The sequence below is a fragment of the Danio rerio genome, chromosome 10 (genome assembly GCF_049306965.1).
Source record: "Danio rerio strain Tuebingen ecotype United States chromosome 10, GRCz12tu, whole genome shotgun sequence".
Classification (NCBI taxonomy): Eukaryota; Metazoa; Chordata; class Actinopteri; order Cypriniformes; family Danionidae; genus Danio; species Danio rerio.
This window is the reverse complement of record NC_133185.1, coordinates 16,339,661-16,351,239: the sequence shown is the minus strand read 5'-3', so window position 1 is coordinate 16,351,239 and position 11,579 is coordinate 16,339,661. Positions and strand designations below refer to the sequence as shown.

The 11,579-nt window shown below is 33.1% G+C and overlaps 1 long non-coding RNA gene across 1 annotated transcript; it reads right to left on the bottom strand.

Moving 5' to 3' along the window:
* Nucleotides 1-1,655: 1,655 nt before the first annotated feature.
* Nucleotides 1,656-6,610, bottom strand: LOC141376323 (uncharacterized). Its single transcript, XR_012386175.1, has 5 exons — nt 6,382-6,610; nt 5,081-5,105; nt 4,115-4,145; nt 3,890-3,979; nt 1,656-2,648 (listed from the first exon to the last, which is right to left on the bottom strand). It is a non-coding gene; the product is annotated as an uncharacterized lncRNA (long non-coding RNA).
* Between the last annotated feature and the right edge of the window lie 4,969 nt (nt 6,611-11,579).

Below are 11,579 nucleotides of genomic sequence, written 5' to 3'. Positions count from 1 at the left end.
ATAAGGTTCTATCTGAAATTTTTGTCAAAATTGAGTTATTCACGTATTTTTATTAAAAGACAACTTATTTATATTATGGGATGTTTTTTTATAAGTTTTTTACATTTTAAGACTTTTATTTAAAAAAGAAAAAAAGGTTTTACCTTCAAACTCGAACTCTAGCTTGGCTCTATAAGGTTCTTCCTGTGAGCCAATCAGTATTTTTAATGCATGCACGAGGACCAATCAGGATTAGCTTTCTTTGTCATTTCGCAGGACTGCTCCATTGTCAGTGGGAAACAAGAGAAAGACAAAATCACACAAATTCAGACACTAAAAAACAAATTATGCTGCAAAACACAAAATTGAGATGTGTGTAAATGCGATGATTTAGAAGCATTTCCTTTACATTGAGATTCTTTCATTCATTAATTTTCTTTTCGGCATAGTATTAATCTGGGGTTGTTACAGCAGAATGAACTGCCAACATAACCAGCACATGTTTTACGCAGTGGATGTCCTTCCAGCTGTAACCCATCACCGGGAAACACACACTCAATCACACACATACACTATGACCAATTTTAGCTTACCCAATTCACCTGTGCCTCATGTCTTTAGAGTTGTGGGGGAAACTGGAGCACATAGAGGAAACCCACAGCAACACCGGGAGAACATGCAAACTCCACACAGAAATGCCTACTGATCCGGCCGATGCTCAAACCAGTGACCTTCTTGCTGTGAGGTAATCGTGCTACCCACTTCGCCACCGCGTCGCAGACATTGAGATGAAATCTTAAATTTTACATTGTTAAAAAAAAATTATATAAAAATTTATATATTAAATGTGAAAAATAGTTATTTGTTTACAAATAGTCAGTGAAACACTTTTCAGTGTTTTTTAAACTCATTTGGTCATCGTCAGTTTCTTTTGAAGTCTTTAAATGTAATATTAAGCCTTGAAGGGCAAATACTTAATTTAATTCATAGTGCATATAATTAAAAAAATATACATAACTCAATAAATAATATAAGGCATAACATTTTATAAATATTAACATAATAAATGGATAAAATTAACATCTGCTCTCAAAAAAATAATAGTACAGCCTTGTATGCTTAATTTAAACAAGAATAATATTCATTCTAAAATATATAATAAATGTTATAGATAGCAAAAGTTAAACTTTCTCAAGCCTCAACATACTGTTACAACACCAATTTATATATTTTTTTTTGTATTTCTGAAAAAAAAGTAATGCTTAAATTAATGATCTGCCAGATAGAACCTTATAATTCCAAGTGGAAAATGACTTTTCAGAAGTACACTGATAAAAATTTTCTGCTTCATTTACTTAAAAAAGTAATGTTTTTTTTGTTTGTTTTTTTGCATAGCTTTATTATGTAGATGTAACAATACTAGGCCTTGTAGAACTTACTTAATTTTTATATTTGTTGAAATAAAATTTTCACATAAACTTTACTTAATTTTTCTAATTCTCAAACCATTATTTTGTGTGTGGGATCTACATAACCTAATGAGTTATGAACTTGCATTTTGTATTGAAATCAACATCTTTTTTTTATTCTCTATATTACAAATTTTAAGTAGGTGTAGACTACTCATACAACATATTGCATAAAGCTGGCAAATTTTGTCAAGAAATTACAAGATATGTGAAAAATTACAGGTTTAATTTTTTTTTCTTTACTCCATCAAAACATATAAAATCATAGAACACAAAGGAATTAATATGGATGGTTCAGACTATTTTCTACACAATAGTACTTGTGTTTATTAATCCCTAACTGCAGCAGTAACATGTGCATTGTAAACAAGCAAGTGAAAAATCTCCACAGAAAACCAAACTTTTTTTGAATTGGACTTTTTTTATGCATCCTAAACATATGTTATATTAACTGATAATGCTGTAAATCAAATTACATTCACACTTGGGAAAAAAAAAAAAAAAACTTCACAAGCAAGGGGATAGTTTACTCAAAAATAGAAATTCTGTCATCGTTTTTTCACCCTTTACTTGTTACTTGTTTTCTCACCCAAACTTTTTTGTCTTCTGTTGAACACAAAGATTTGGTTTTTCCTACTGTGAAAGTCAATGGTTACAGAATAAGCTTTCTTTAAATAATTTTTTTTAGTGTTCAACAGAAGAAAGAAACAAAGGTTTGAAACCACTTTAGGGAGAAAAAACAGTAAAATAAAAACAAATCTTTTTTTGGTCAACTAACCCTTCAGCTGACCTACAAGTATGATCCAAATGTGAAAAAGCCATCTCAAAAAGTACTTTTGGTAAACCTGAAGATTCTGAACAGTACAATGTAAGTGAAGTGACCCAACAAAATCCCGCTACTATCAACAATGTCTGTATGGCTTTTAGGCCAATAAGCTGACCTTGAGATCGTGGGCATTGGGGAAAATGTTACTGTTTGTCGTCAAGTTTGAAGAAGCCCTTATGAAAGACCTCAAAGTTGTATTTGAGTTGCTTTGGATAGCTTAGTTCCAGTGCATAAATGTGGCCCATGAGGTACAGTAGGTGCAAGAATCTGCTCTAAAAAGTACATTTGCTTTCTCTATGGTTGTCCACAAAGATGTTGGGAACAAGTGAACGGTGGTGCTCTTGAATGGTTATAGAATCGTAGTCAACTTAAACCTGTAGAAAAAAAAAAAATCACAGAAATAATTAAAATTTAAATTTATATTTGCTAATGTAAAGAATACACATAACACATAAATATATATATATATATATATATATATATATATATATATATATATATATATATATATATATATATATATATATATATATATATATATATATATATAATTTTTTAATATATTCACTGTGCGAAGATATTTTACTTACTTAAACTGTAAAATTTACTTAAATAGTCCACAAAACAAAAACATAGCTTAAATTATCAAAACAGCCCTCTGCAAAAGTTTACTCATGCTTGGCTTTTCTACTTTATAGTTATGGTTCATGAGTCTTTTCTTTGTTCTGAACAGTTAAACTGACTGCTGTTCTTTAGAAAAATCCTTCATGTCCTGCAGATTCTTCAGTTTTTCATCAGCAGATTTTAACCCTTTCCAGCAGTGACTGTATGATAGTGAGATTCATTTTTTCCACTCTGAGGATGATTGAGGGACATAAACACAACTGTTAAAAAAGTTTAAATGCTCACTGATGCTTCAGAAGGAATCACAGGGCATTAAAAGCCAGGGGTGAAACTTTTAAACAGGATGACAATGTCATTTTTTTTCTCTTATTTTGTTGAAATATAATTTTGAAATATCATATTTTACTTTAAAAACTGAAAACACTTGCATGTTTCCCAAAAAGCAAATTGCAATTTACCTTAATATTTAGATTAAAATAGTTTTTTTTTTTTTTTTTTGGCTTTTATTGCCTTGCATTTACTTCTGGAGCATCAATGAGTGTTTAACCTTTTTAATAGTTTTGTTTGAGTCCCTCAATCATCCCCAGAGTGAAAAGACTGAAAGACAAATCCCACAATCATACGATCACTGCTGGAAAGGGTTCAAATCTGCAGAAGATGCTGAAAAACTGAAGAATGTGCAGGACATGGATTTAACTTTTCAGAGTTCAACTTTTCAGTACAAACATAACGTTTGTATGGATGTACACTCATAGATCATCAGGAAACCACAAACCACATTAAAAACCAATGTATGTAAACTTTTGTAGGGTGCTAATTTAATATTTTGAGCTAGGTTTTTGTATTTTAAACTGTATGTAAACATCTTGTATAGAAAATGTTACTCAAAACAGTACTTAATAAAAAATAACATGCATTTTGTATGATCTCACTTATTTTGTTAAAAGTTTTCACATCAAAAAAAAAAAAAAAATAAATAAATAAAAATTACCTGGTAGTCCTCGATAAACTCTGTCTTTTTACCAATGAAGAGTATTAAGCCTCTGATAACAGTTTGTCTTTTGGAGTCAATGCTGTTGTCCTACAAATATATAATATGACATATTAAAATTGTCACCATTAACTTATCTTCCACCTGTCCAAATCTGAATTTAATGCACTGGAATCAGCTTGTAAACAGTTAACATAATAAACCGATTTCTTAAACATCACATACCCTTATCCAGTGCATTTGTCAAGTGAGTCACCTGTTAGGGACAGTGTAATTATTATTAACTGACCAATGCAATAATATAAATCTATAGCAAATAGTTTAACTAGTAAAATTTTATTTAAATCGTTATCTAAAAATCTTGTGAAAAAAAAAAAAAAACATACATTTTTTTCAGCATTGTCAAAAGAGAGAACAAAGATGTTGAAACTAGCACTGAGTATCTGAGGCACTTTTATTATTCTACTTTAATTTTCTAGCCTGGCTTGCATAATAACTAACATGACTTTTAGCATTATCTTGACTTTAAAAAATGTTTGAAAAGAGGGCTTAAGACCAAGGATAGCTTCTCTGAAAGGCCCTTTACATGTAATTTAAGTTGAAGAACATAAAACCGTCATCTTGACAGAATATTTTACAAACGTGAGAATGAATCAGTGTTTCTCCAAACATGTACATTTTGTTCTAACAGGTGCCATCAGTGCAGCTACGTGAGCAGAAATAAATCAAAGCATAGTTGCATACAAATATTATGTAGGCCTACTCGTTTTTATTCCATTGAAGATAAAATAATTATTAGGTATTTTGGACTCGACATGAATTAAGAAGTTAATGTCACTACAACATACAGTCTGGTAAAATATTGAAGCTTTATTCTTGTGTAAAGAGGTTAAACTGAAATAATCTAACTACTAATCCTGCTCTAAACATACAATCTAACATTATTTTTTTCACTACATGCATTATGTTATAGTCATATTAGCAAATGTTAGTGTCAACTTAGAGTTAAAACAAATCCGCCATAAGCATTAGCACATGCAGCAACTAACTGCCACTGCAGCTTACCTTTTATGTTAGTAAATCCATATAAAGCACAGTTCTTTTTACAGTTTACAGCTGTATTTGATGCCAAAACTTTTGTAAAACAAATGTTAATGAACCTATAACTAACTTTAATAACTTGATTCTTACCTTATTTCGTCCGCATGTTCTTCTTCTTTCAAATGGGGTTTCCCAGTCAAAGACAAAGGGGAATAGTTATTTTGTAAATTTAACAAGGTTATGTTATGTTGTCTACAAGTACAAAAAATGTTTGTCTGAGATTACTCAAAAAAACTGAGTAAATAAAAAAGTGCACAATGTCTTGTGTTTTGAACAAACCCTGATGAATTCTAAACTACATTTATTCATGTAAAGCTACGAACTTACATTTTTTTGTTGATTTCACTAATTAAACCTCATAATATTTACAAACGTGTAGAAGATTCTATCTGCATTTCCCGTCGTTTATTTACTCCAATTCGCAAATGTAAGAGAACTCTATGTAAGAGAGAATTTATATTTAGGGAACCCTTAGGGTCTCTGTCATGTTAATGTATAAAAGAGAACAGGTACACACATATTGTTAGCTATATGGATTGCAAAAACTTTGAAGCTATTATCTCAAAATAATTTAGAATGCAGACAGAACCTTATAATTCTAAGGTGACGATATATGGTTATTGAATTAAATTTACTCACTATCTCATTAATATTTGAAAAAAAAAAAAACTATCAGAAAAAAAAAAACTAAATCTTAAAAAACGTTTTCCTTGGATTACTACAAGGTTTCATATGTGCTTTAGTGTGTGTGTAGTAAGCCAAACTGTGCCATTTATTCACACAGAACTTTTTCTGCGGTTTAACATTCAAACACACTTATCCATATGGTGATTCAATTAAATTACCACTAATTCCATTTTATGACTGAATTATAGGGCACTATAAATAATCACACAAGCTCATTGTGAATACGTAACCATACATTTCTGGAGAACGCAAATTATGTAGCTAGAAGTAAGTGTGGCTGCATTTTGTCAAATGTTATCACTTGATTAAATGGGCATTATTAGTGGTTATCAGCTGATAGATATGGACCAGTAGGGGGCCTTCTGCACCTACTGGTAGGCTCAGAAGGCTGATATGGTTACACATTGTCCACATGGTTAATCAGCTTTAAATCAAATACCGCTCAACCCCTACACAACCCTAAACCCAATCGTCACGGTAATAAAAAAAACAGATCTGGATCTGGAGTCTAACTGATAATAACTGATTAACCATGTGGATGGATGATAACAGCCTTCTGAGTCTACCAGTAAGCACAGAAGGTCCCTACTAACCTATATCTATCAGCTGATAACCACTGATAACAGCCATTCAATCGAATGATAGCATTCAAAGCAGCTGATGATGGCTTCTGTTTCTTTTCGCACTACCAGCTGACCGCTTACCTCCATGTGAAAAGCTTCTCCACGGTTACCAGTTTGCCCAGTGGCTCGGCGGTCTTGAGATGCAGAGAGGAGTTAACAGCAATGAAATGGTTTGAGTCTGATGAAGAACAGTTCTAGAAAGCAGGTAAAACAAAAAGACGTTAACACTTTATTTTGATGGTCCATTCGAGTATTAGTAGACTGTCTGCTTAAAATCTGTTGATACTGCTCCTTCGACAAACATTTAACTGACTATAAGAAACTTTGTTAGTACATGTCAACTTACACTAACCCCAACCTAAGTCTATTTATAATCTAACGAGAATTAGTTCACATGCAGATACTGTAACTTAATTAAACAAATGGACCATCAAAATCAAGTGTGACCCAAAAGGCAAACAATAAAATAAACAAGTAAATATCAGGGTGAGATCATGAAAAGATCTGAAAACGTGGTAGAAATCAGAAGGCCGAGAGGGTTTTTTTTTCAGTATTGCTATTAAAAAACACTGTTTGCTGTGTTTAAAGAAGGTGGTGGACGGAGTAATCAGTGCTTTTGAAAACAATATCGGTTGGGTTTGAGGAAGAAGGTGTGTGGGGTAATCGGTTGATCTGTTCGTCAGTCAGTCAGTCAGTCAGTCAGTCAGTCAGTCAGTCAGTCAGTCAGTCAGTCAGTCAGTCAGTCAGTCAACAGCACCCTCTGGTGGATTTATGCAGGAAGAGCAGGCGAGCATAGCAATGGCAGGAGAAATTTAAGATCTGAAAAGTGTACATTGGATCCGCAAACACAATACCTGCAAAATAGTTTTTCACTCTGCAGAAATGTGTACAGGGATACGTATCCACAAGGACCCTTGGTTGACAATTCAACACAATCTCATGGCAATTCACTACTTTTTGATTTAGTGGCTAATTCGTATGAATTCTTACGATCTAATTCGTACAATTTAATACGATTTGCTCATCCCCCAATGACGATTGGGTTTAGGGTTGGGGTTAGGTGCCACGCCACCTTTTTAAAATCGTACAATTTCGTATGACTGATCTAGTACGAATTTGTACGAATTAGCCACTAAACTGACAAAACGTAAAATACTTACGTTTTCTCTTGAGATCAGGCTGAAATTATGTATTTAAGAAACTTTTTTTAGAGAAACTTTTTTAGAAAAACAATATTGTCTTGTTTTTAGAAATAATAAGTGAAAATTAAGCAAGCTTTTCTTAATGGGGTAAGCAAAATAATCTTGTTTTCACCTTAAATAAGAAATAATTTGCTGATCCCATAAGCAGAATATTTACAGTATATAAACTACCCGATAAAAGCCTTGTCGCATTAACCCCAGCTGTCAGAGCAACACATAATAACTTGACTCCTAGTTGATTATATGGCAGAAGGTAGATTTTTTTGATGAATCATCTGTTGAACTGCATCCCAGTTATCACAAATACTGCAGAAAACCTATTGGAACCCACATGGACTCAAGATTCTTACAAAAATCAGTCAAGTTTGGTGAAAGAAAAATCATAATTTGAGGTAATATTCAGTACGGGGGTATGTGAGAGATCTGCAGAGTAGATGACAACATCAAAAGTCAACAGTATCAAGACTTTTGTGCTGCCAATTACATTACAAACCACAGTAGAGGGCAAATTCTTCAGCAAAATAGCGCTTCTTCTCATACTTCAGCCTCCACATCAAAGTTCCTAAAAGCAAAGAAAGTCAAGGTGCTCCAGGACTGGCCAGTCCAGTCCCCAGACATTATTGAGCATGTCTGGGGTAAGATGGAGGAGGCATTGAAGATGAATCCAAAGAATCTTGATGAACTCTGGGAGTTCTGCAAAATGCTTTCTTTGCCATTTCAGATGACTTTATTGATAAGTTATTTGAGTCATTGTAGAGATATATGGATGCAGTCGTCCAAGCTCATGGAAGTCATACACAGTATTAATTATTTCTCCAATGCACCATGATTTTATATTCTATACTGTACGTTATTTCTGTTAAGTGACAAGACTTTTGTCTAGGCAAAGTCAGACCTTACAGTCCTAATAATAAAAAATCAAGGCATGATCATATTTTATTTTGGTAAAATAAGCATAATCTACAGTTCTTTGCCTTTCATTTGATCCACTTCTGATACCAAAGTTATTATTTGTTGTTCCTAAAACTTGGATAGGCAGACTTTTGTCAGATAGTGTATTTTAGGGAAAAGCTCACTTAATTTTGACATTGATGGAGCCAGATTTCTGCCTTTCAATCCATTTCATCATGGATGAACATTTTTTTCTTTTTCTTATTACTTTATTAATATGATTATTTGAATAATGAATAAAGTGAACACATTGCTTAATATAAGAATGCTCAGTGCATTTGCCTGTCTTTTTGTAATTCTATTTTCAGGAACTACCAAATTAGGTCAGTAAACCGTAAACTGTAAATAATCCATACAACATACTATTCGTGAAAACATGAGAGTTTTTTTGTTGGTCTAGGAAATGCTTCTTGATTTAAGGATAGTAATTTATTTCAACTAGAAGCATGCAGCACAAGAAAAGTTTTATTTTGCAGTATACATGATATGAATGCTAGAAAAAAAAGAAAAAAAAAACACTACAAAGCTTCTTAATATTTGCCTATTATTGTGATACAATTTCAAAAGCCCATTTCCTTGGGTCACTTGTTTCTTGCACATCTCATATTGAACTCATTGAAAGTAAATGAAAGAAAGTCAGTAGGTGTTTGAGTGTAGTGGGCTAATTAAAGCCAGTCTCTCTGAGAGTAGCTTTTAGAGTCGGTGGTTCTGTGTAACACATTTCCTACTCATAAGCAATTAGTCTGTGAATGCTGTGGTGCTTTGGTCTGAAGAGTCAAGGAAATGGTTGTGTGGTTTCTCTGAAGGTTTCAGGGTGGCCCTGTCTTCCTCTGTGCACTACAGAAGGCCCTAATATGTGTGGCCTGTCATGGGAACTGTGGTTTTTATACATGTGGTGCTCAACAGGCATGGCAGTGTTAAGGTGAAAAACTGTGAAAGTCTGCTGTCGCTGAGAGTAAAGTCACAGTTTTCTCCCCTTTTGCACCTTCATTTTCATTTATAAAATAAACATTCAGTATATTCATACATTATATTGGCAAACTCATTTTATTATTCATGTATTCATGAAAAATTAAAGGTCATGCATTTCTTACGGAAGTTTTTCTGCGATGTGAGCTTAAACTGAAATATTTTGTGTAGCTTTGGGCAATGTTTGAAATATAAAACCGTGTTAATATTGTATTTCTGTGCCGTAATGCAAATGAGTCATTTTAAAAGCCCAAAATGTATTGTAATATTTGCTGAAATTCAGGCCATATTTATCACACAAATCTGAATATGTATGAATTTATGTGTGTGAATTAATTACAAATAATAATAATTAGAAAAATTCTAATTAAAATAGGGCATCACGGTGGCGCAGTGGGTAGCACGATCACCTCACAGCAAGAATGTCAGTGGTTCAAGCCCCGACTGGGTCAGTTGGCGTTTCTGTGTAACGTTTGCATGTTTACTAGGGTTTCCTCCGGGTGCTCCAGTTTCCCCCACAGTCCAAAGACATACACTATTGGTGAATGAATAAGCTAAACTGGCCGCAGTGTATGTGTGTGATTGCATGAGTGTATGGGTGTTTCCCAGTGTTGGATTGTGACTGGAAGGGCATCTTCTGCATAAAAAATATGCTGGATAAGTTGGCTGTTTATTCAGAAACTAATCCGAAAAGAAAATGAATGAATGAATGAATGAATGAATGAATGAGTAACACTTTATAAAATGCTTTATAAAATTTTATGAAAATAATTAATAGTTGAATTTAGCCAGGAGGCATTTATAGTTTTGCAATATGCATGTTTAAAATCATTTTCATTTCTTTTATATATTTAGTTTGAGTAAAAGACTCTGAAAACAATGCAAAATGCTTTCAACTAAATATTAATCATCTTTTTCAGCACTGATATCAATTTGAAAAAAAAAAATATATATATGTACAGAGTCATTTTAAAATGTTAGTTTCAACTTTTTCAAATTTGTAATAATATTACATTATAATAAAAAACACATACAAAAACATCAAAACCGTGAAATGTAATTACTTTGTAAAAGAAAAAATAAATTGCTGCAAACAAGGCGATTACTTTACCAAAGAAAGTTGGTTGTTCATGTTCAAAAGGGTTTTGAAGGAAAAACTAGAGCTTGTTAACTAATCTAGTTACTGATTGAAGCATGGGTTGATCACGAAGCTGAAGAGTGTCGTGGGTGTTGCGGACACCCCTTCTGCACATCTGTTGTTTAAAACGAAGTAAAAATTAAATAACTCTGCAAACAGAGATAAACCAACTCTGCCTTTATAGTTCAGTCTGCGGCTGCTCATTATGAGTTCACTACACCAGTGATCAGAGCTCCACGAACCGCGGTTGTCATAAGTCACAAATGATCAATGTTTTCAAACACAAGAGACTTGTTTTAGGTATCAAATGCCGAAATACACATTAGTAGTAGCAGAACAACACTGTTCATGAAATACACTACGGTTGTCTGTGAAAAAGGTAATAATCATATAAGCATAATCTAACAATGTTCTTACTCATACTGTATACATTCTGTGTGCATAATTAGACATTGTGTACTCTCAGTAATGTACTTTTGCGCATGCGGGTCAGTTTAGGAGCATGATCTGTTCACACTGCAAGTCTGATATTGGCCACATTTATAATAGAAGTGTGAACAGCCATGCAAAAAAAAAAAAAAAAATCAGACCGGGGAAAAAAATTTGAGCCCTAAGCTTCGCGGTGCAAACATAGCTAAACTTGCATGTGGGAATGGAGGGCGGGGAGAAGCAGCTCATTTGCATTTAAAGCTACGGAAAAAAAAACAAAAAAAAAAACTTACAATTTACTCAGACACCAAACTGGGCAGATTCTAGAGGCTATAATCAATTATTTGTTAGATATGCTGAGCTGAAACTTTACAGACACATTCTTGAGACACCAAAGGCTTATCTTACTTCTTGTAAAATGGGTAAATAGCTGGCCTTTAAATCCTGTACATTGCACACAAAACAAAATGGTGCAAAAGTCATCAGTTCTTAAAACTTCATATAATTTTCAGAAAATGTGTAAGCAGTGAAGTCTCCTCTTGGTCTGTCATTTTACAACCACTTTTTCAAGTGGGAGGTCTGGAGTTCCC